The 21381-nt window shown below is 44.7% G+C and overlaps 1 long non-coding RNA gene across 1 annotated transcript; it reads right to left on the bottom strand.

Annotated features, from left to right (window-relative positions):
• Positions 1 to 2960: 2960 nt before the first annotated feature.
• LOC138116716 (uncharacterized) lies at positions 2961 to 20233 on the bottom strand. Its single transcript, XR_011154311.1, has 4 exons — positions 20108 to 20233; positions 8006 to 8149; positions 6112 to 6263; positions 2961 to 3622 (listed from the first exon to the last, which is right to left on the bottom strand). It is a non-coding gene; the product is annotated as an uncharacterized lncRNA (long non-coding RNA).
• Positions 20234 to 21381: the final 1148 nt, after the last annotated feature.

Genomic DNA, 21381 nt, shown 5'->3' with positions numbered 1-21381 from the left:
ACCTGCCCCTCTAACACACACCACATTGGCAGTCTGAGCATATCCAGGATCAGCTCCCACTGAGATGGGATTAAAGAGCCGTAAATGTGAGCAATCTCTAACCCAAGTGGAAGGCTGCAGGCGGTGACTGAGCAAGCTCTTTGCATTCTGGTGGATAAGCTGAATAGATTAGGGTTTAAGCCACTCACAATAAAGAAGGTTTTCAAGGTCTTAAATCATTCTCCAATTCTCTCCAATTGGAATTCTCTCAATTTTCCCAGCATCTTTCTTTGAGTTTTAGATGCCCAAACTGAAGAAAGGACCAAACTCATCTCACTGACCTTTCATTTACAGGTAATATTTCTGCACTACTTTTAATCTCTTTCCTTATTCATTCATGGCTTATATTTGTCCCTTTAGCTACAGCTTTGTGCTGAGAGTTCGTGTTTGAATGGTTTTCTACTGATGCCCTATTTCTATTCCAACAGAGTTTTTGAACACTCTCAGAATATCTGTTTTACAACCTGAGCAATGTTTAGACATAAGGGTAGGATGAATAACTTGATATTTTGATCTAAGATAATGTAACAAGTGCCCCAAAGTCAGTCTGAGTTGGAGAGAGGGAGTCAAATTCACAGCTGGAGTTGTTCAAACAAGACTTGAAAGGATACCCTGGATGGAGACTGGAATTAAATTTCAAGGTGGGGTTTGCTGTTGGAGCACATCAAATCCGGCATTAAGCTTATGAAATGTGCTTTTTTCCTTTTCCTTCACTGTGGCTTTGAGCAAGAACCAGCTCAGGGAATTACAGGCGAAATGTTGCAGACATTTATTCTAAACTTTTTTTTGCTGAAATGGAAATGTAAGGAGGATCCCTGACCTGAGAGAGTAAACCAAAATATAGCCAGGGGCAGGTGAGTGTGGGATACCCATAGAGGAGAGAAGATGGACAGGGAGAACTGAGTTTCACTGGTTTACATGCTACACCTGTTCTTTGCTGGCATCTTATTTAAATAGAAAGTTGCTGTGGGACCACCAATGACCTCCTGTACATCCAATAAGGACCCATCTCAAGTGCCTGGATGTGGGGTCACAACATAAGAAATTACCAAAAATTCTCTGTGTCACCAGCTGTGAGGAATGAGACAACTCTTTGTAGAAATTAAAACAATTTATTAAAACAGAAAAATTGAAAAATTGCAAAAAACTAACAAAATATAAAAATTTGGGATCCAAGTGGCTCAAGAGGTATGCCCCAGGAGCGCAGGGATTCAGGAACTTAGGCTTAAGGCAGCTCTGAACCTCAGGTAGAGGAAAGAAAAAAACTTGCAGTCTAGGCTGGTCAAAAAGAAATCTATTTCTAAAAGCCCCTAGAAAGGGGTAGGTTTCTCCAGCACTGCCTTAGCAAGCTGGAGAGGAAGGGAGACTAAGACTGGGCGTGTCTTTTGGCTCCCTTTTATAGCTTTTGCTCCGCCCACAGTCCGCCCACAGCCCACCCACAGCCCACCCCCCTGGTTCAAGGCGATTGGTGTTTTTCCCTTGACAGACCATCTCCATCCACCAATGGCTCCTCCTGGTCAGAGGGGTGATATTAGTTGAGATAAGGGTCAGGTGCTTATGGGGGCTGGGCTGTTTGTTGCAACTGGGGTTTTTAAAATCTGCCTTGAAACCAAGATACAAGTAAAACAAAAAATACATCCAACACATCTTAAAACACTTGTAAAAGTATACAGTAAACACAGGAAGACCATAAAAACTTGATTAGTGTACCTGGACTGATGGATTGATTTAACATTCAATTTAAAAATATTAAGCTCAAATTAATTAAAGCACTTAATATGCAAAGACCAAGCACAAATAGGGATTTCATGTATGACACTAGCCTTTGGAAGTAAGTTAGAAATAAAACGTGTCTATTAAAAATCAATTTAAAAAACCCCTCTGCTTCAACATGATAAAGAAATTATGGCTCCAAGGAGCATCCATCAATGAAGCTGTTGTCTGTGGAGGAGGGCAGAAATCGGGAGAAAGGATGCAAGAAAGATGCAGGACAGTGGAAGAACAGATTGAGGAATCGTCTCTGGGAAAAAATTCTGTGGGAAGTGAAGGGTTTTGGCAGGTAGAAAAAGGGGTTTTCACTAAACAGAATGTGAATGGTAAGTACGTAAAATGCCAGGACTTGCTCTAATGAAAAAACAAACAACAAACAAACAAAATAAAGAGATGCTTGCAGAGAAATCTGGAGCTGAAAACTGCTTGCTTACATGAATAACTAATTCCGATTAATAAATCCAAGTTAAGAATTCCATTTTCTTGTCAAGTGGGTATATCAGGCTAAGTAGGATGGACAGTGAGGAAAGAGAGTGGGCAGAAAATAAAAAAAAGAAGACAGCATACACTGAGTGTGAGGTGTCAGATGGGTAGACTAGAGGCTACACCAAAGAAACAACACATTTGAGTGTTTGCTTTTGAAGTGAATAAATAGGAAACTGGGGGAATGGAGAAATAGAGATGAGAATTGTCCAAACAAAATGATGGCTGAAAATCAGGAACTGAAACCAGTGGAAAGGGAAGCTGAAGGGAATAGGGACAAAATCCTATTTGACAATCAGGGAAAGAAAGACACAGTGCTGGCAGAGGCGGAAGGGAGAATTGTTGGCAAGGGTGAAAGGGAAGTTCCTCTGCAAAATCTTGTACTCAAAAATCATGATCAAAGATATAATGAAACATTTCTACCTCTGGGAAAGTCCCTGAGGAGCTTCATACAGACTTTCAGCTGCTGTGGTCAGATAAACAAACATCTTCTGGGAGGTTTTGTATTGTATATTTTTATCAGGTGGGACAGAGCTGGACAGAGCAGGAGGCAGGGCTGTGATTTACTGTGTCATACATTAATAGTATCAAATTATGGCTCTGTGGTTATTGGGGTATATGGTGGAGTGTGTTTTACTCCTGGCAATAAATGTAGTGTTTGCCTTGGGATGTCAATCAATAAACTATCTGCCTTAATTGGTATCGATTTATTCATTCATTATAACATTGTACAATGAAAACCAACACTCCTGCATCGTCACAGCCCCTGCAGCAACAGAGCTCTCACCAAACCCATTTTGCACAGCAAAACTCAGGGTTTCAGATGGGGACAAACCTCTGAAACTTTCAGTGATTCCAGCTCTCCCCATGTACACCAAGGGGCTGCCCTCCATCACTTCTGATTCCTACAGACAAGAGGCTCATGTTCAATTTTGCCTTTTCCATGATCCGCTGCTGAATGGGAAGAGAAAACCTCTCTCTGCTTTCTTTCTACCTCAATTCAGCAGTGGAGAACAAAGCTCTCCCTAAGTGGAGGTGTAAATGTGGATACCCTGTGGTTTCGAGGCACGTTCGCAGCCTGCAGAGATGCTCAGCTGTGCAGTGATTGGCTTTGCTTAATAATGGTGACAAAAGCTCCTCATCCTGCCAAAGCAGCACTAAAACCTGCCCTGCACACAGGACTGGGTGGCAGAGGCAGTGCTGGGGGCTCATGGTCTCTCCCAAGAAGACACCTGGAGTCTGCTGTGCCATCTGTACAAGGTGAGTGGCTTTCATGCTACTCTTGGCTCAGTGGGATGCTGCCACTGTCACAACATCTCCTGTCTTTTACCTGGGAGGAGGCAAAACACTCGAGTCAAAAGATTAACTCTGACACAGCTCAGAAGCTGCTCCAGAGGGGCAGAAGGGATGAAGCAGTGCATCCAGCCTGGAGAGCATGGTCTCAGGATGGGGTGAGCACTGTTTGTTCCACTATGGCTCACTTTAAGTTAAAAATGATGACTGAAAAGCAGGAGCTGTGAAATCAATGGAAAGTTAACAGGGGCAATACCCTGTATGACAACACTGAAAGAAAAGAGGACTGATGGCAGTGGGGGAAGGGAGAATAGTTTCCAAGGGTTTTAGTTATAATGAATAAATAAAGAAATCTGTTTTTTGCTAATTCTGTACTTTAAACAGTGCTCATGTAGAATACCAGGCAGTCCCAGAACTTATGGCATGATACAGAAAGAGAAACCTCTTTTCCTGCCTCGCTGGTACCCTCAGTCATGGCTTTGTGCTTTGTTCTGGGGATGCCTCGCCCAGACAGGAATGTATGTGCTGGCAATTAGAGTTAGCACAGACAATTACACTTCTGGGGTTTCCCTCTCGTCTCACCTCATCCGAGCAAGTCAATTAATCTCCCTGCTTCTCAGTTTCTCTGCCTGTGAAACAGATAATCATGTGGGCACCACCCAGAGTGGCTTAATCGAAGTGCTGGCATCTCCCCTGGCCACAGAGGTACTGTGGATTCTTTATCTGAAGCCAAGTAAAGCGCTGCTGTCTGACTGGTCATTATACCTGCCAAACCAGCAGCAGCCTCTGCCCACCCCTGGGATTTGCTGGGTCACCTCCCAGGACCTCCTGCCTGCTGTGGCTCTGAGCCATGGGAGACCCTGCTAAAAATAGCAGTGCTGGCACTTCATCTCTGGATGCTGCAGTTCATCCATTTTTCTTTTTTAAAGAGCTGATTTTACTGACATTTCTTTTGGGGAAAAAAAGTGAGGAAGGGAGAGAAAGAAATAATTCAATTAGAGATGAAAATAATGGCCCCATTAGGCGGTCAGTGCTGGATCAGGCAGGGGGGAGGTGAACTGCAAAGTTCCCACGTTGGGAGGGAGGGTGTGTGGGGTGTGAGGGGCTCCCTTGCAAAAAGTGCTGGCGTGATGTGAGAAGAACAAGGCTGCAAAGGGAAACAGCCCCAGAGTGATGATGGAGCTTGCCCAGGGTTGTGCACCACAGATAGGAACAATATCCATCTCTGCTGGGAGGACAGACCACCCCAGATCACTCTCCACAGCTCCCCCACCCTCACTGTTATTCCTCACAACGCTACAGAGCATTACTCCGAGCCTCTTGAGCAGTGAAAAGCCACCCAGTTAGGTCCCAGGATGAAAATTTCCCAACTAAGCAACTTTTCTACTGAGGAAACTGCTGCAGACATGCCACATCCCTTCAGAAGGAGATGTCCACTAGTGCTGAATGTGCTGGTGGCCCTGGCAATGGAGACACTGGCCTGTTTGGAGTGGGATGGATGAGCTTAATCCGATTTCAGTTACGCTACCAAACGGATAGAGGCTGTTAATTACTTTAGTCACTAATTATTTGTACCACAGTATAACCCACGACCCTGAGGGGAAAAGTTTTGTACCCCAGTATCATATATCTTGCATTAACTAATGACTCCAAAGATAGACATGTTTAAATTAAAAGTAATTTCTACGTGCTTTGTGACAACTCTCTTTCCAGCATACGGTCTTTACACGCTCCCCATTTTTATGCAGAAAATGCATTGTGTTAAAGCTGGGAGAGCTTTTTATTGGGTATTTTTGGTATGCAATGAGTGCTCTTCTGGCACTAGTCCATCTTATGCCCACTTGGATTTTGAGGAGAGACTAAATGGCTCTGACATGAGTAGAGGAGGGTGAGCAAATGGAGGAAAGCATAATAGGAGCAGATGAACTTTTCAAGGCTCAAAGAGGACTGTAAGAAGAACCACTCCAGATTTTGGAGAATCTCCACATTTCCCAACAACATACTCCAAGAAAAAGGCAGTAGGTCTGCAGCTAGTGGTGGGTACACAAGCAGCACATGGGAGCTGTGTCAGGCTGGAGCCCTTCTCTGGAAAATCCTTTGTGCTCTCAGCAAACATCTCCTTCCACACAATACATCAGCCATCCTCCCAAGATTTCAAATTTTCATTGGAAAGCCATAGTTTTGTTTATGGAAATCAATTGGTTCTCATGATTTGTGGTTTAGGGGTGGGGAAACATCGATTTACTATAAAACAATAATAAAAAATGTCCAAATTCCCACCTCTTCTCATTTTCTCATCCAGTTCCTGTTAGTCTGTGCTCATCCATCTTAAAGCACAATAGGGAGGGTTCTTTTGGGTGGGGTTCATCTTTTTATAATGCAACCCCAAAACAACATTTGAAAATCAGGTGCTGATGTGTCTGAATGGGCACGCTGAGCCTTCAGGACAATTTTTGTACCAGGCAGACAGGTGAAAGGGAGAAATCACAGGAGGATTCAAACGTCTCATAAAACGCAAGAACCAACCTGAGAGCTCACATGGTGCTGAAACAGATGGCTTTCTGAGAGGTAATCTGTTTTCTCAATTTGGTGCTGTGGAAGGCACATAAACATTTCCTAAGGAGAAGATGACTCCTTGTCTTTTGATAAAAGGCACCTGCCCTCCATGCAGCCACTACCTGAACAAGGACAAAGAGAGAGAAAACTGAAAAAAATATATATAAAAATCATGTTGTGTTTTTCAAGTCTTTGTTGGAAAAAGGATGTAGAGAGGGTGAATATTCCTAATTATTATCTGAGCAGCATTCACAGGCAGTAGCTTTGGGGAAGCCTGTGGCAGGTTAAGAGAGCACATCAGCAAGCGCACACAAATGAGAAGGTACCTGCTCAAAGGAAAACAATGCATAAAACATCCTGCTTATGCAAATGTATGATGATGACATTACCAGGTGCTGATTAGAAAATAAATCTGATTTGCTCAGGGCCCTTTTTTTCAACAATCCACTGTTTTTTAAAAGGTGTCTGGTGGCTGTAACCTTGGCTCATTCCTCCATATTTGGCTGTCCCCTGAGGTGAGGTCCAGTCATTTGGAAATCAGCAGAGGAGGGAAGGCTCCTGCTCTCAGGGTGTCCTGCAAGTGAGGCTCCAGGCATGGCTGGTGAACAGGCCAGGGTGGTTTTTGTGCTTTGCCACAGAGTAAATGGCTCTTTATGCATCCTGTAATCTGAGTTCCTGCTCCTAAGGATGCTCACACACACATCAATTCCTCTCCAGCCTCGCCCTGAGCCTCTAGTCATGCAGCAGAGGGATAAATACTGAAACAACTTATAGAGTAGGCTGGTTAGAAGTTCACTTCTCACTGTGTTTACAAAGGTTTAGAACTTTCCCGTTTTCTCTGCAGGGGCAGAGACATCAGGACATGGCAGGAATGCTCCATCCGTATGGGCTGCTGTGGTCCCGGTCACCAAAGAGCAGCACTGTCTCCTTTGATGGCATTCATTTCTAGCAAGATTTTTCTGATAAACGCTGGCCATTAGCACATCCTGCAAGTGCCTTTTCTAAGCCCATCTCTTCTTGGCATCCATGACCTGCAGAGACTGGTTCCTAGCTCCACAAATTGGCACCGGATCACATTAACAGATGGCCCCGAGTACACGCGTGCCAGGACTCATTATGCACCTCTTTTTTTTCTTTTTTTTTAAGAGCTGTGTATGGACTCTGTCCAAGTATGTGGCAACATCTCTCACATCTGGGATCATGGTGATAGCTCCTTTCTTGTATAACAAAGGTGTGTCTCGTCTGTGATGTGCTCCACAATCTTCACACTCGAAGGGAGAGAAGCATCTGTCTGACTGGAGTAAACAGCTGTGCATTCCTCTTTTCCAGGGGTGAGCTGCTGGCAGCCACAACAAAACGCAGCTACTGGGATCCATCCAGTCCTCAGTCCACCCCATCCTTGGTAGCTCTTCCCAGCCAAACACAACCTCAAATGTTCCCTCATCCGATATTCCTGTGGAAGCCACAGCACAGGGAAAACCGGGCACAAAGTAGGAATTTTCTGGCAAACAGCAGCAGGTGGCTGACAATGGAAAGGGCAAATGGAGCCTGCAGCCTCTTTCCTTGGTGATACTCAAAAGCTGTGTGGACACAATCCTGAGTAAGGTGCTCTCAGGGATCCTGCTTGAGCAGGGAGGTTGGACGAGATGATCTCCAGGTCCCTTCCAACCTTACCCATCCGTAAATTTGTGATTTTACTGCTCAGGGTGCATTGCTGGGGCTGCCTCCACTGCAGAGCTGGTCAGGGAACGTCTTTGAGGTGGCAGCTAAAGGGCACAGGCACCACGGCCACATCCTGATCCAACAGACACTGGTTTTGAAGCTTTTAGCTTAATTTGCAAAACTTCAGGTCTGTGTTATTTACCTGATGGAGAAAGACTCATCCCTTTGTCTTCCTGAAGATCATCACAACTCTGCTGCCGCCCCTTTGTGTCAACCACAATTTTTTTTCCTTGGGAAAAATATGTCGTGCACTGATCTGTCAGTCACTTCTTCAGGGATATGGAATCTATAAAAAAGAAAAGCCTGGTTTTAAATGACATGTCACACTAAACTGCCTCATTACCTCCAAAGCGAGATGAAATGCATTCTCTCTACGTATTATTTTTTCCCCTACTTCTCAGTATTATTCTTCATTCATGGGAATGATGTTTAGCCTGGAAGATTATAGACTGGTCATAACCAAAGAAAAGGAGAGAAAGATTTACTCCAATCATGTCAAAGGGACCTCAGTGAGTATTAACTGATAAAGCATACACAGGTCTCAGCACCCCCTCACAGCCCGCCTGTGAATTTATCCGGCTTGATAAATGGGAGCAGTTTACAGAGCAGGCAGAAATTGATACGGGAGAGGTTTCTATCTGGAATGCTCTGTATAAATTACTGGATGCTTATCTGTGAGTAATTCCCTTGCATATGCTAACTGTCCAGACACTTAGAGCCCATGGCAAAGACATTAGATAACCTTCGATTCGCAATTGCTGGGGGCAATCTTCAAGCTAAATAAATAGTTCATCTCTTTCAGACCCAAATGATGTATCTGTTTGCAAGCACCACAAATACTGGTCTAGAAATGGATACTTCAGCTATAATTTTTGAGCTGTCCTTCCTTTTGTTTTGTGCCTGCAATTTGTGCCTGCATTTTATGTAATTTAGCAGCCTGCTACTCCTGCCTTGCCTATTTTATCCATCAGGTTTCTAATGTCCCCATTCAGGTGTCTGTCAGGTAGATGGACAGTTAAAAAGATGATTTTTGATCTTTCTCTTTCTTGACATACATGCTCTATTGAGGCCAAAAACCACCCCAAGCACCTTCCTTTATTTGCCTGCTTGGCAATTTTGCCACAGCTCTTCCTCGCTACAAACTTACATGCTGAGCTGAAAAGGAAATATTTTTCTACTGAGCTTTGCAGTCTTGAGATCAGAATTCATCTGAGCAAAAAGTGAGGCCAGGATGCAGGCAGGGTGAAAATCAAGCAGTCAGTACATAAAGACAAGAGCATTTTCAGCACTCAGACAGGTGAGTGACAAATATCATCCTTTTCTGATATAACTCCCCCACCCCACCTTAACACAGGCATTGCATAGTGTTTGTTCGGCATCAGCTGAATTTATAGCTCTATTTTCTAGAAAAAAAAATCACTATCTCTGCCTGAAAGTCAAAGCAGATTTTTTTTTTTTTTCCCAAAGGAATTGCATTGGCACTCTGAGCCCATCAGGCAGCCCAGGGCCAACCAAGTGTAAATGAACCAGGAGAAGTTCATTGCACAAAGAGGAAACTTCAGGCTGCTGGCAATGTACAGCAGCAGATCTAAACCAGATGGGTGGAAGCTGCTACTTCTCCAGCCACCAAGAGCCAAGCCAGGGATGCCCAGCCTGTTGTGACCCAGCTCCTGAGCCAGGGAAAGTTTGTGCCTCACTGTGGGGGTGAACTGGAGCTGTGACCAGCACGTGGCCAAAAGCCACGGTGTGCTGGGACATGAGTCCCACATGGAACTGCTGTCCCTGCCTGGAGAGACACAGCCCTCCATGGAGGACAAGCACAAGACTCAGGGGGTCCCAGCTGCTGCCTTTGATTTAAATCTGCTGCTACACTTCAGTCAAAACCTGCACCTTCAAGCTGAGCTGCAATAAGTTGAACAAGATGGTCCGTACCAGCTTCCTCACCCCAGCCATGAAATAAACCGGAAATTATTAAAACCTTGAGATACTCTTCACCCAGAAATATTCTTTGCTCTAACTTTTGCTGCCTAACAAGCTGTGCTGGTAAGTCCAGTTTCCCTTAGCAGTTACCAGTGAAGCTGGCTCTGTGTGTGTGCCCTGGATTTGTATTTTTCAGCTCTGGCAGAGGTGCTGATCCCATGCCTCATTCTTGGCATTGCCAGGGTCCCTGGCAGAAAGCTGTGCACAGATCCTTCCACAGGGGAATACTTCATTAATCAAGTGCTGACAGTCCTTCTCACTGGGCTTCTTTTCCACATGATAGTCAAACACATAATTTTTGCTCCTGAAAGACATTGCCTGCAATCCTGCACGGCTCAGCTGCATCACACAGGCCCTAGCAGTGGCAGAAGGTCTGGAGCTCAGCCTGTACCTCTGGGGAAGGGAGCAGTTCTTCCCAACATGCAGCCAGGATCTCGTACAGATGCAGAGACAGAGCTTGTCTTTTGATGATCTTCTTCCACCTTGTGGGTTTTACAGCCAGTGACAGCCCATCTCTGCTGGTCAGAGCCCTTGTGAATGCTGCAGGCTGTGGCACCATCTCTGGCTTGGCTGCCCTCTCTCTCAAAGCCAAAACTATCCCTTCCTTTCCTCAATTTTCTGTATGAAAGCAGCACTCAGCAGCCGTCCAGAGCTGCAAGGCACAGCTAAATATCCGGAGTCCATACCTGCAACCAGGGGTATCCCACCTCCAGAATGGGGGTATCCCAAGGTTTTATATGGAGGCAAAACAACTCTCTCATGTTCAATGGCATCCCTGATATTTTGCAAGCTTTTTTTGGCTGCCACTGCACATTGAGCTAATGATATTGGAGAACTGTCAAAACTGAATCCAGCTATGCCCAGTCCAAGCTCAGCACGTGCAGAGATGGCCCAGACTGTTTCTCCCCACATCCATTACGGTCAGTTACACCAATGCTCAGATTTACCTATTCACACAGATTTCCGAAATCCTTCGGAGGTTCCCCGCTATTGGGATGGCATTTGGCTGCCCAGAAGACCTGAGATCTTCCCCCTCACTCCAGCTGTGTTGTGAGCAAAGGCACAGCTGGAGGGAAGTCCAGTTGGGATGGCTATTGGAGGAGCTCAGCCCTCTTTGGCCTCTTGCCCACCAGTTCTTGCTCCTAAGAACCTGAAGGCAGATTTTACACCACAATTACTTTTTTCATAAAAAGCTGACATCATTGATTATTAAAGGTCAGTGAAAGGAAGAAATATCTTTGCATTTGTCTCTTTAGCTGAAATCTGGGAGCTACTGCCCATCTGCCAGGGTTGTGCTGGACATAAGCCCAAAGTCCAAACTCAGCAGCAAGCTACAACCCCTCTAGATCTGGCCAGAGCAAATAACATCTCTTGCCACTGCTACATGCCTGTGATTTGGGTCAAATAAACCTTTTGCTGCATGCTTGCAACAATTTGCACGAATTTCTTTAGATCCAGGGTCCAACAAGTGTTCTGTGCAGAAGGGAATTGGACACAAGTTTCTTTTCTCTGTCTCAGCAGAAACATTTACATTTCCATCTCACAGAAGAGAAAATCTAGATGCTATTTTTTCCTCCTCATGGCTTGTTGCAAAAAGGACTCTCCCTACTACCTTTCCCAGAGGAGAGAAGAGTTGCCTTCATTTCTAAATTTAGATTTAATGAGTGCAAAATGAATAAGACAGCAGGGGAACCTAATCTGGTTAGCAGAGCAGCAACAGAAAGCACAAGATGCTTGAGTACAGTGTTGGGCTGTGATTTCCTGTGCTGAACCCACAGGAGCACTGGTTTTGTGGATAAACAGCTAAGTATGAATTCTGCAGGCAGTCCTTACTGCTGGTGATGAGAGCAGAGCTGAATTTGGCCCTGGGCAAACACGCCTTCCTGCTGATCCCGCTGCTTGGATGCTGTTTATGAAGGGAGAAATAGCACAGGCTAGAATATATAAAGTTCTGTGTAAAACCAGCCCCTTGACACAGCTTGCAGATGTACTTGGCTCCCAGCAGGCACCCTCTGGCTGTCCCTGCCATTGTCCTTCTCTTGGGTCTGGGAGGGCCTAGGGTGGTGCCTCTCTCCTCCAGTCCTGGAGCATTATAGAGCTCTGATCATTCACTGATTTAAAGCAAAATTATTTGCTGCATTCATTCAACTCCAAGATCCCAGACCAAGTCTATCAGCACACCTCAGTTTTGCTCCAGACCTGATTTTCCAAGTCCCTACTGATACCCTTCACTCCTGACTTGCCTTATCCTTATTATCCTTCCCATCCCTCACACCCCAAAAGGAGAGTGCTGCTGAGGTCAGCTCTCCTGCATGGTTGTACTGATCTGCAAAACATCTAAATGGGTAGGATGTCCTGACTTTTGCAGCTGGGGTTTAGGATTCTCAGAAAATGTTTCCTCCAAGAACCCAAACATTACAACCCCCAAATTCCTTCGTGGAGGTCATTCTTGGGGAGTAGCTCCATGAGGAAAAAAAAAAAAGAAAATTGCCACCATTGTAGCTAAAGTAGCTTCACTGCCCAAAAGTACAAAGAAGAATGTGTATACAGAGATAAAATATTCAGATTCCACTGCAGGGCATTTTAAGGCAGAATCAGCACCTGGCACTCATCAGAAATGGCAGAGGATGGCTCATGATGTTAAATGATCCAGGCACTTGCTTTGGTCTCATGTGAAAGCCGAAACTATCTTCAGAAACCATAAATTCTGCTAATCCTGTGCTGATGCCACCACTTTCTGTGGTGTCCTGGGGCTTCCTTAGAGGTCTGTGGACCAGAGACGCATAAAGGATGCACAGACTGAATTTCAAAAGCATCTCTGCTCCCACAGTTTCTAGTGAAGTCATCTGCAGAGACTGCAATGCTCCAATCCTTTCCTAATTAGATCAGCAGTCTCATCACCTCCTGAGAGGGCTTGGTATATCCTCTGGTTTTTAAAGGAATTCTGTATCAAAAGCAGAGATCCAACAAATTGGAACCTCCTCAAATACAGAAAGAAATGTAAAGAAAATAAAGAGCTTCCCCCATCACAATTTTGAATAATGACAGCTGGAGAAATAACACTTGTTTGTAAATAACCCATGACCCTTTTCATCCAAAGGGATCTTGGTAGCAAATTAATCAATGCTTTTCTCTAGACATAGAGGGCATTAATAACATGCTTGGTCAGTTTTCTCACTTGAATTTTAACTTTTTCAAGGCTGTGACCACACATTCCCAGAAGAAGAAATAGATAAGGTTATCTTTAATTTCTCACTAAATTACAATGGCCTTATTTTCAGGGGATGGAGCCGATACTATTTATTTTTATACACACTTTATTTCAGGAGATGAATGCAAACAGCACCATCAGTTATTCAATCAAGCATGGAGTTAGCAAATCAGCTGCTGCTCATATGACCACGAGGGTCAATGATCCCCCTGTATAAGATATTTCTGCAGTATATAAATTAATACAAAAGAATGGATTTGTGTTTCAGTGCTCTCACATTGCCTGGTGTCACACAGATACTGCATGTTGATTTGTCATTGTTGGGATGAGGGTTCCTTTGTACCAGTGGATGCAAAGATGACCCTGGATCCATGGCTTGTAGCATTTGCAGGGTGAGCTGACGGGACAAGGGAACGGAAACTGAGAAGAAGGAATTCTTATTACTCCCATTTTATGGGTGAAGAGTGAAGGTCTAAGGAAACAAGGCCAGGTGGAAGCATGTAGAGGGCTGAGAGGTGACTCCTGTGCTCCAGTCACAGTGTGTGTCTTCTCAAGAGGCTCTACAAGTCAGAAATTCAGTGAGCAGCTGGGAAACTGCAGCTCTGTCCTCTCCACCTCCAACAAAATGAACGGGATTAGAGATGCTCAGAGATAACAGGTGGCCCAGAGGTCACCAGGGAGCCAAACCCTCACATCTGTAAACCCTGTGAGTGATTTCTGTGCAAGCCAAAATGAGCAAAGAACAGTGAAGTGTTTGTAAAGATTTATATAAATGATGCTTGAGTGTTTTCCTTGGGGATGTTCCTGCCCTTTGCCATGAATCTTCATACAAATGATATTTTTGTGTGCAAGACCAATTGTACAAAGGCAAATGCTCAGAAATACGCATCTAAGTGAGGTTTCACTACAAAGAAATCTTTGTGGTGCATAAAAGTTGCAGTCCCTCAGAGAGAGAATTGAAGAAATACAATCTAGGTAATACATTTTGCAGACCAGAAAATAGCAACAAAAGGCTGGCAAACAGCCAGGTGCCATAGAAATGAACTTGAGGACTGAGATACATCACAGACTGTGTTTGAATAAGGAACACTGTCATAAAAAACAGACCTGATCATTCATGAATAATACAGGACCAAGGGACAGGTCTGAATTTGTCATGTAAATTATTTACTGTAACTATGAAATGGCCACCTGTCTGGACTTGTTGCAGCATTTGAAACACAGCCCACTAAATAAAAAAAAGAAAAAGATAAAGTTGATTAAGCTGAAGAGGAACTTCTTTGGTCCTGCGGAGTAGCTCACTCCTGGCCTCGTGCACTGAGGTGTGACTGAGGGTGGGACCTCCACTGGGCTGAGCTCCCCTCATTATTATGCTGGGGAGCACCTTCAGGGGGACTTTTTGGCTTTGCTCTGCTGGTGAGGTCAGTGATGAGTTTGTCCATGGGGCCCAAGTTTGGGGCCAGGCCACCAAAGTGACCCCAAGGTATCCTAGACACCTGAAGCCACGAGCAGGATGGTGCCAGGAGGCAGTGGCAAGACCCACCTTCAGAGAGGAGTTGGGGTTTAGGCTTAGTGAGATTGTAACACTTTTTGGGGCAGAGATGCCTTGATTTGCAGAGGCACATCCTCAGTGGGATGGAGACCCATCTGCCAAAGCCAGTCTGACCCAAAGCTGGTGAGACAGCAGCTCTTAAAAACACAGCATCTTCAGGGCCAGCATTAGCAGTTGTTAAAGATGGGATAAAATCTGCACTGGAAGAAGTCTCAAAGACATTTCTCTGGGTTCTGGATACGCCCTTCCATGCCTCCCCCAGCCTGTTCCCACCATCTCACCTCAGTCAGCTCCTCCACAGGACAGGCAGCTCTGTGCAACTGGAGCTGGAAGACAGCTGAGCTGCTCAGGATCTCAGTGTGGTCTTTTGTTTCTTGGTTTTCTTTTTTTTTTTTAAACCTTTGGCTCTATAAAGTGCTTCCAAAAAAATCCCAGCAGATCAATAATGAACAAGAGTTACTTCAGAAAGCCACTCGGCATTCTTGTTTAAATAACTTCTTCTACTTCTCAATTGCCTTGTTTTTCTCAGGGTTGTCATAGAGAGGAAGATATTGATGAGTTGGTGGTGTGTGAGGGAGCATGGATGAGAGCAAAGTCATTTACTCTGTTCTCGAAAGCATTTATTTTTGACCTATTTATCTCATGTGTGTAGCTACAGCGTCCCTCTGCTCCTTCATGTCAGTTTGTTCATTGGGAAGAGCATCCTGCAGCAGAAGCAGTGCACAGACATGGTTAATGCTGCATTTTCTGGGGACTAGAGGAGTGTCTGTCATGTTTAATACATCCTGAGAAAGCAGACGCCTTGTAGCAGGCAAGTCAATAGGTTGTTTAGTTAGACAGAGCTTCCGGAAGGCAAAACCTCATTTTCACCTCTCTAAAGAAAGGAGAGGTCTTAGGTGTCTGTGCATTAGATCTTAAGAATGTCCCATCAAAACACAGGCTGCTGCAAAGGTTGTTACCTTGTAAGAGAAATGTCTTACTGAAATCAGCAAGGTCTCTGCTCTCTCCTATGAGAAAGGAGATGAATGAAAGCAGGCAGTAGGTTCTAAGACTGCTTTCCCCAGGAATAGCCTGAAACTTTTCTTCCTGGTGCACCGCAGCCTTGTTTGCACTTACCTAGAAAACTGGAAAAGAGCTAAAAGGTGAATGATGCCAGGCCAGGCTGTCTCTGAGTTTTAACCATCAAAAGGCTTCTTCAGCAGCAGTAGCATTATGAAAAGTGCAAGACAGAATGACGTGGATCAAGAGCTACCCACAAACTCTAGTTCTTCTGGAAGCTACACTCTCTGTTGAAGACTTTCCTCTGGATATTTTTTCCTGCCCTTGCTCAAACAGAGCTTTATTTCCAACCCACACAACACACTTGTCCTCTTCAGGTCTCACAATTCCTCTGTTCACACTGGAAGGCAGCACTGCCAGCAGAAGAGTTTTGACTGTAGCAGTACATTAACTAAACATCCTAATTAACTGATTCACCCTTTTATTGTCTCACATCTCCACTATCACTGGGCCTGCTGTGCTCTAACAATGCTTTAAAATTCTAACTTGTTTTTTTCTCCCCTGGCTTTTAAACACCCTCACATTCCCATCTGCAGCTTCGTATGGGGATACACATGCAAAAACAAATAAACATGCTTCTAGCAGGCTCCTTCTTCTGAACACAGCCCCCAGAAGGTGGCTGCCCTACATGTTTCTAAAGCTTTAACCCAAACTATGACCACATAAATACAGCAACAGTGATACCAGGTAGCTAACAATGGCAATAAGAGAGCAGGGAAAAGAGGGAGGGAAAAGAGAACCAGCTCAAATAATATTTTCTGAAAGATGATCCTAAATGTTATTAACTTGATTCTCCTCTGCCATCAAAATTACACCAAGGGATCTCCAGTTCAATGAGATTCAGACCATGAAAGACCAACAAAATCCTTTCTGTTAACAAGCCCATAAACTAATGGCACTTGAAAAACTCAGCACACCAGGCTTTATGACCCGCAGTGAAACAGATTAGAAGTAATACAAGGGCAAAGAGGGTTCCCTAAAATCTTATCTTTAGCTACAAAGAGTGTTCCTCTGCTGAGCAGGTTTTGGTTTGCAGCTCAGCACCCTCTTCTGCATCTTCAGAGGCATTTGTGGTCCAGCAGCATGTTTCCACAATACTGGAAAAAAGTAACATAAATCAAACAACTTGTCATTTCAAGAAAATGTTCTGGCTTCATCCAGAAGTCTAGATGTTTCTCAAGCTGCTCTGCTCCTTTCCAGACACATTTGTAAGTTGTGTGGGTGTTGGCACTGGATGAGTGCTGTTTTCAGTGGGGAATTAGTACATGTCCTGAATGGTGAAGATATGCTTTGTATACACCCAAGGCTTGCAGGAAAAGGTCTCCAGGATTTCAGGTGAAAGCATTCCTAATTAATCTAAGGGGAAGGGTAGCATTCAGCATTGTCTAAGGGCTGCCACAAAAACATCACTGTATCAATCATTCATATCACTGGCTCAGCAGTCCCTTTCTTCCTGCATGCAAAGGGAGGGTTGGAGAGGTAAGTTTAATTCCAGAAGCCATCTCTAAGACAGACAATCAGGATGAGGCTCCACTCCATCCCAAGGATTTCTTAGACTCCTAGATTTCTGCTTGCTGACTTTCTCTACTCATCTGCTGACAGCAGCCTGACGACCTCTGCTCATTTTGCACAGGCCCCCCTGCAGCATTTGGGGCACGTTCACTCCTCACTGCCAAGCCCACCCAAGAATAAGATAAAAATTTCCATCCCCTTTGCTCTCCCATCTCTCAGCAGAAATTTTCCTAACTTGCTGCATAATGAGACCATTTTTATTCTTTCTGGCCATCTCCTAAAGGTGAAAATGGGCCCTCTGCTGAGCTTCAGCTTCCCAGGCTCAAGGCTTTTAATGAAGACCTCAAATTCCTTTATTTAAGGCCAGCAAGGTGACTAATGGACTAAACAGCCTGAGAGATGGAGGACTGGCTCTGCAGAAAAGCACTGTGGCAGCCAGCAAGGTCCTTGTGCTGAGCCAATGTTCACAACACCCAGCTGGCCCCATGGACCTCAGGCAGGGAGCAAACTCCCCTGAGCTGCACTTTGTTCTCCTCAAGCAGCTCTTTCACACCTACAAGACCAGTAAAAACACCCTATTTCTACAGCTGCCCTTCAGCTTTATGGATTTTCACTCCTAAAATAAGGGTTGTCCTACAGAGAACTCTGCATTCTGAAAAATACAGGCTGGAGCTCTGCAGCCTGTGCTCAAAGGCAGTGGGACACGAGCAGGCTCAGCCCCTGAACATGGTGCTGCCAGTCTGAGGATGAGCCCTGCTCAAGCATCTTCCCATCCCCTGCTGGGAGGACCAGGAAGGGAAGATGCAAATTTGCAAAAGAGCAGACAAAAAGCCAATTTTAAAACCAATGTTGGCCTCAAGCTAACAGGAAAAAGTGCACCATTAGCTTTGATTTTTAAATACATTACTTATTCTCTCAATGGCTGGATCAATGGAAAAAGGAAACTGAGCAATGGATAAACCTTTAATTGCTTATAAGTGGGATTCATTCTCCCACTGCCTGGCCAGAGCATGGCCTTCTGCTGGGTGACTGTGTGCTCCTGCATTCCCTCACAGCAGCTGTGTCTGCTCCCATGTCCCAGGCGACCACTAGGCCAGTCAGGCACTCAAAGTATTTTTCTGGTGGGGTCTGGATTGGCAAAGAGGCATCTGTGAAAAGTTCCAGAAGGTTTATGTGCACTTGTGTTTCAAAATAGAACAAAACACTGAATTTCAGAATTTCCACAGAAGTGTAACGTTAAGCAGAAAATATTGCTTGAAGGCAATCAAAATATTTCATTTTGATAAAAGCCCAAATATTCCAATTTATTTTATATGCTGAGAGAATTCAAGCTACAGCTTCCCGAAGAAAACTCGAAATGCTCCAATTTCAACAAGATACTGTGAGCTCATCAGCTTTTGTTTGAATGAAATAGCATTGAAATGGAGATATTCCCACAAAAAGTCATAATTCCCTCACAGGGAATATTCTGATTGGCTGTATGTAGCAGTTAGGTTTTGCATTTTGCCTGCATAGCCAAAGGCATTTGTGTGGAAGGACACACATCTATCACAGGAGTGACAGGAACACAGAAACAGCTAACTTTGCCCTGCTGTGAACAACATGGGATCTGTCCCTCTTCTCTGGCTGGCTGAGCAAGGCTCTTCAAACGAGGTTTGTGGTACAGAGTCACAATCCTAAGGATGTGTTTTATCCTTCCAAGATTCTCCACTCTGCACCACCAGACTGCTCTTTGCAGTCACAACCGAGGGAACACCACAACACAAAACCAAAACAGGCTCTCCCAAGCCCTCACAGCTCCTCCAGGCCACTGAGCCAGCCAGGAGCACACAGATCATCTAAAGCTTTGGGAGCTGAGCAAACGTGGTGCAGAGCTAAGATCTCCTGTGGAGCTCACTGCCTGAACACCACAACCTTCTCCACTTGGAGCTCCCCAGAATTCACCACCGGTCACTGCCTTAGATCCAGCTCAGGATGGCCTGGGCTGGGCACAATAACATCAAGATTTACCCAATGTCCTGGCACACCAAGGAGGAGAAAGATCAGAGAAGGCTGAAGGAGGCAGGTAAACTGATGCTGTTGATGTGACCCATCTGTGAGTCCTTTCTAATTAAAGGAGGGCTCACAGCACAGCCACACAGGGCCCTGCTGCTAATTAGGGAGGGCTGAGCACTGACACATTAGCCTCCCAGTCTCAAAACATTAACTTTACCAGGTGTAATATCTTCTGGGTGACATAAAGGTTAATAATCTGCATCCACAACAGAATTCAGCTTGGTAAATACCCCATTAACCAGATTCTGTCAGAGGTAGCAGCAAAAATGAAAGGTCTAGGACAGCTGAAATGCTGGGTGTGATGTGTGCTGGTTCACCCACTGTGGGGGACAGTGGGGACCTGCCAGGAATGGACAGCAGACCAAACAGGAACGATTCCTTCAGAGGGAGCTTGCACAGACCTCAACACTACCAGGAGCTGGGCTGAGGGAAAGCAATGAAGTGAAATAAATAAAAGATTCTTCACTGTCAACATTTAACAAAACATTTTTTCCCCAGCCTTCCTCCTTTATTCCTCCTGAACTATTCTCCAAAGCTCCTGTTGTTGGAAAGTGAATTCAAAGAAACAGTGCTTGGATTCAACTCGTGTGCAACAAAATTGGTGTGTTTTTTTGTTGTTTTTTTGGTGCGTCTTTTTTTGTTGTTTGTTTTTTTTTTCCTGACTTTTAATCTTAGTTTTGCTCACTGCCTTCCAGAAGAGGGAATTGGAAGAGGGAAGGATAAAAAATGGAACAAACAAGGAATAACTGAATATTCAACTCAGTTGGAATGCAATTGCCTCGTTTAACATCATTTTGTAGAAGCTCAGGAGAAAACTACCCTATGATACACCAGATTTGAAACATTTAAAAATAATGGGTCAAAGAAGTGCTTACTTTTATTCTGACCAGTACAGCAGCTGGAACAAGTGAAGTGTGTATCGCTGAATCCTCAGCAATGTGTCACCCTCTCGGCCTGATCCCACGGCAGTGGGAGCATTAATGGAGATGGAGAAGCTTCTGCAGCTGCAGGGGCTCAGGGTGCACAGCAGGGCTGAGCCACTTCACTCAGCTGTTGCTATTGCAGCTAAAAGCTTTTTTTTTTCCCTCCACAGCTGAACTGACTCAAAGAGTGTAAGACACATTCATCACCCCTAACACATCCAGCATTTTCCTGCCTAAATCGTGTTCCTTCTGAGTTCCTGCTCATTTTAGTGTCTTCCAGGTGTTCAAGTTCCTCTGTCATGCAAGAATCTAGGATGCCCTTGTTCTCTCTTTCCTTTCTCCATTAATTAGACTTCACCTTGCCCTTCCCCCAAACCTGCTTAACCTTCTCTGTCACAACCACTGCTTCACTGGACCTCCCCTCTGAAGGCACTGCACATGCACAGAACACAGTCACCCTCACTGTCATTTCTAGCAAACTTTCAACATCGGCATCAGAACCTCCAACCTGAACTCTCAACCCTGCTTTTACTGAGACTGAAAACTTTCTGGGACAGTCAGAACACCAGCCCAGCCAGCCAGCCTGGGAGAACCAAAGAGATCACCCAGTGAGACAGGACAAGAATGAAAATAGTGTTTTTAATATCATTTACAGCAAACTTACAGTATGTATTTCACATCACATATTTCTAAACTGCTCATCTGGAAAATATAAGCTGCAAAAATACAGAACACAGTACTCAAAATATATTGAGCATGTAGCTTCTCTTTCTTTTTTTCTTTTTTTTTTTCCTTTTTCTTTAAAGTCAATTGTACAGTGAAACATTTCCTTTTCCAAACCAGGTTTTGGTTTACTTTGGAAGTGTTGCTAAACATCTGAAAAATTACCAGCAATCAAACCAGCACAGTTCAAAGACCTTTCTGAGGCCCACTTTCCCTCGGGCACTGCAGGAAAACAGTGACCCCCAGCCCGAGGCAGGGGCAGTGGCCCATGGGCTCATGCAGGTCCCACACACTGCTGCAGACTATTGGCGGAGATGCTCTGTGCAGGAAGAACCTTCTCCACAACCCACAAATGCTGCTCTGCCCAAGTGACTGTGAAGGACAGCAATGGTATGAGGGACAAACGCCACAGACTGGTCTGGTACAGAGGCAGGTAAATAACTCCTCCAGTGCTCTGGATCTTGCCACAGCCAGGGCTCTGCAGGTGAGGTGTGAACCACAGC

Source organism: Aphelocoma coerulescens, chromosome 10, assembly GCF_041296385.1.
Source record: "Aphelocoma coerulescens isolate FSJ_1873_10779 chromosome 10, UR_Acoe_1.0, whole genome shotgun sequence".
NCBI classification, from domain to species: domain Eukaryota; kingdom Metazoa; phylum Chordata; class Aves; order Passeriformes; family Corvidae; genus Aphelocoma; species Aphelocoma coerulescens.
Note: the sequence above shows the minus strand (reverse complement) of the source record. Positions and strands in the feature narration are given on the sequence as shown.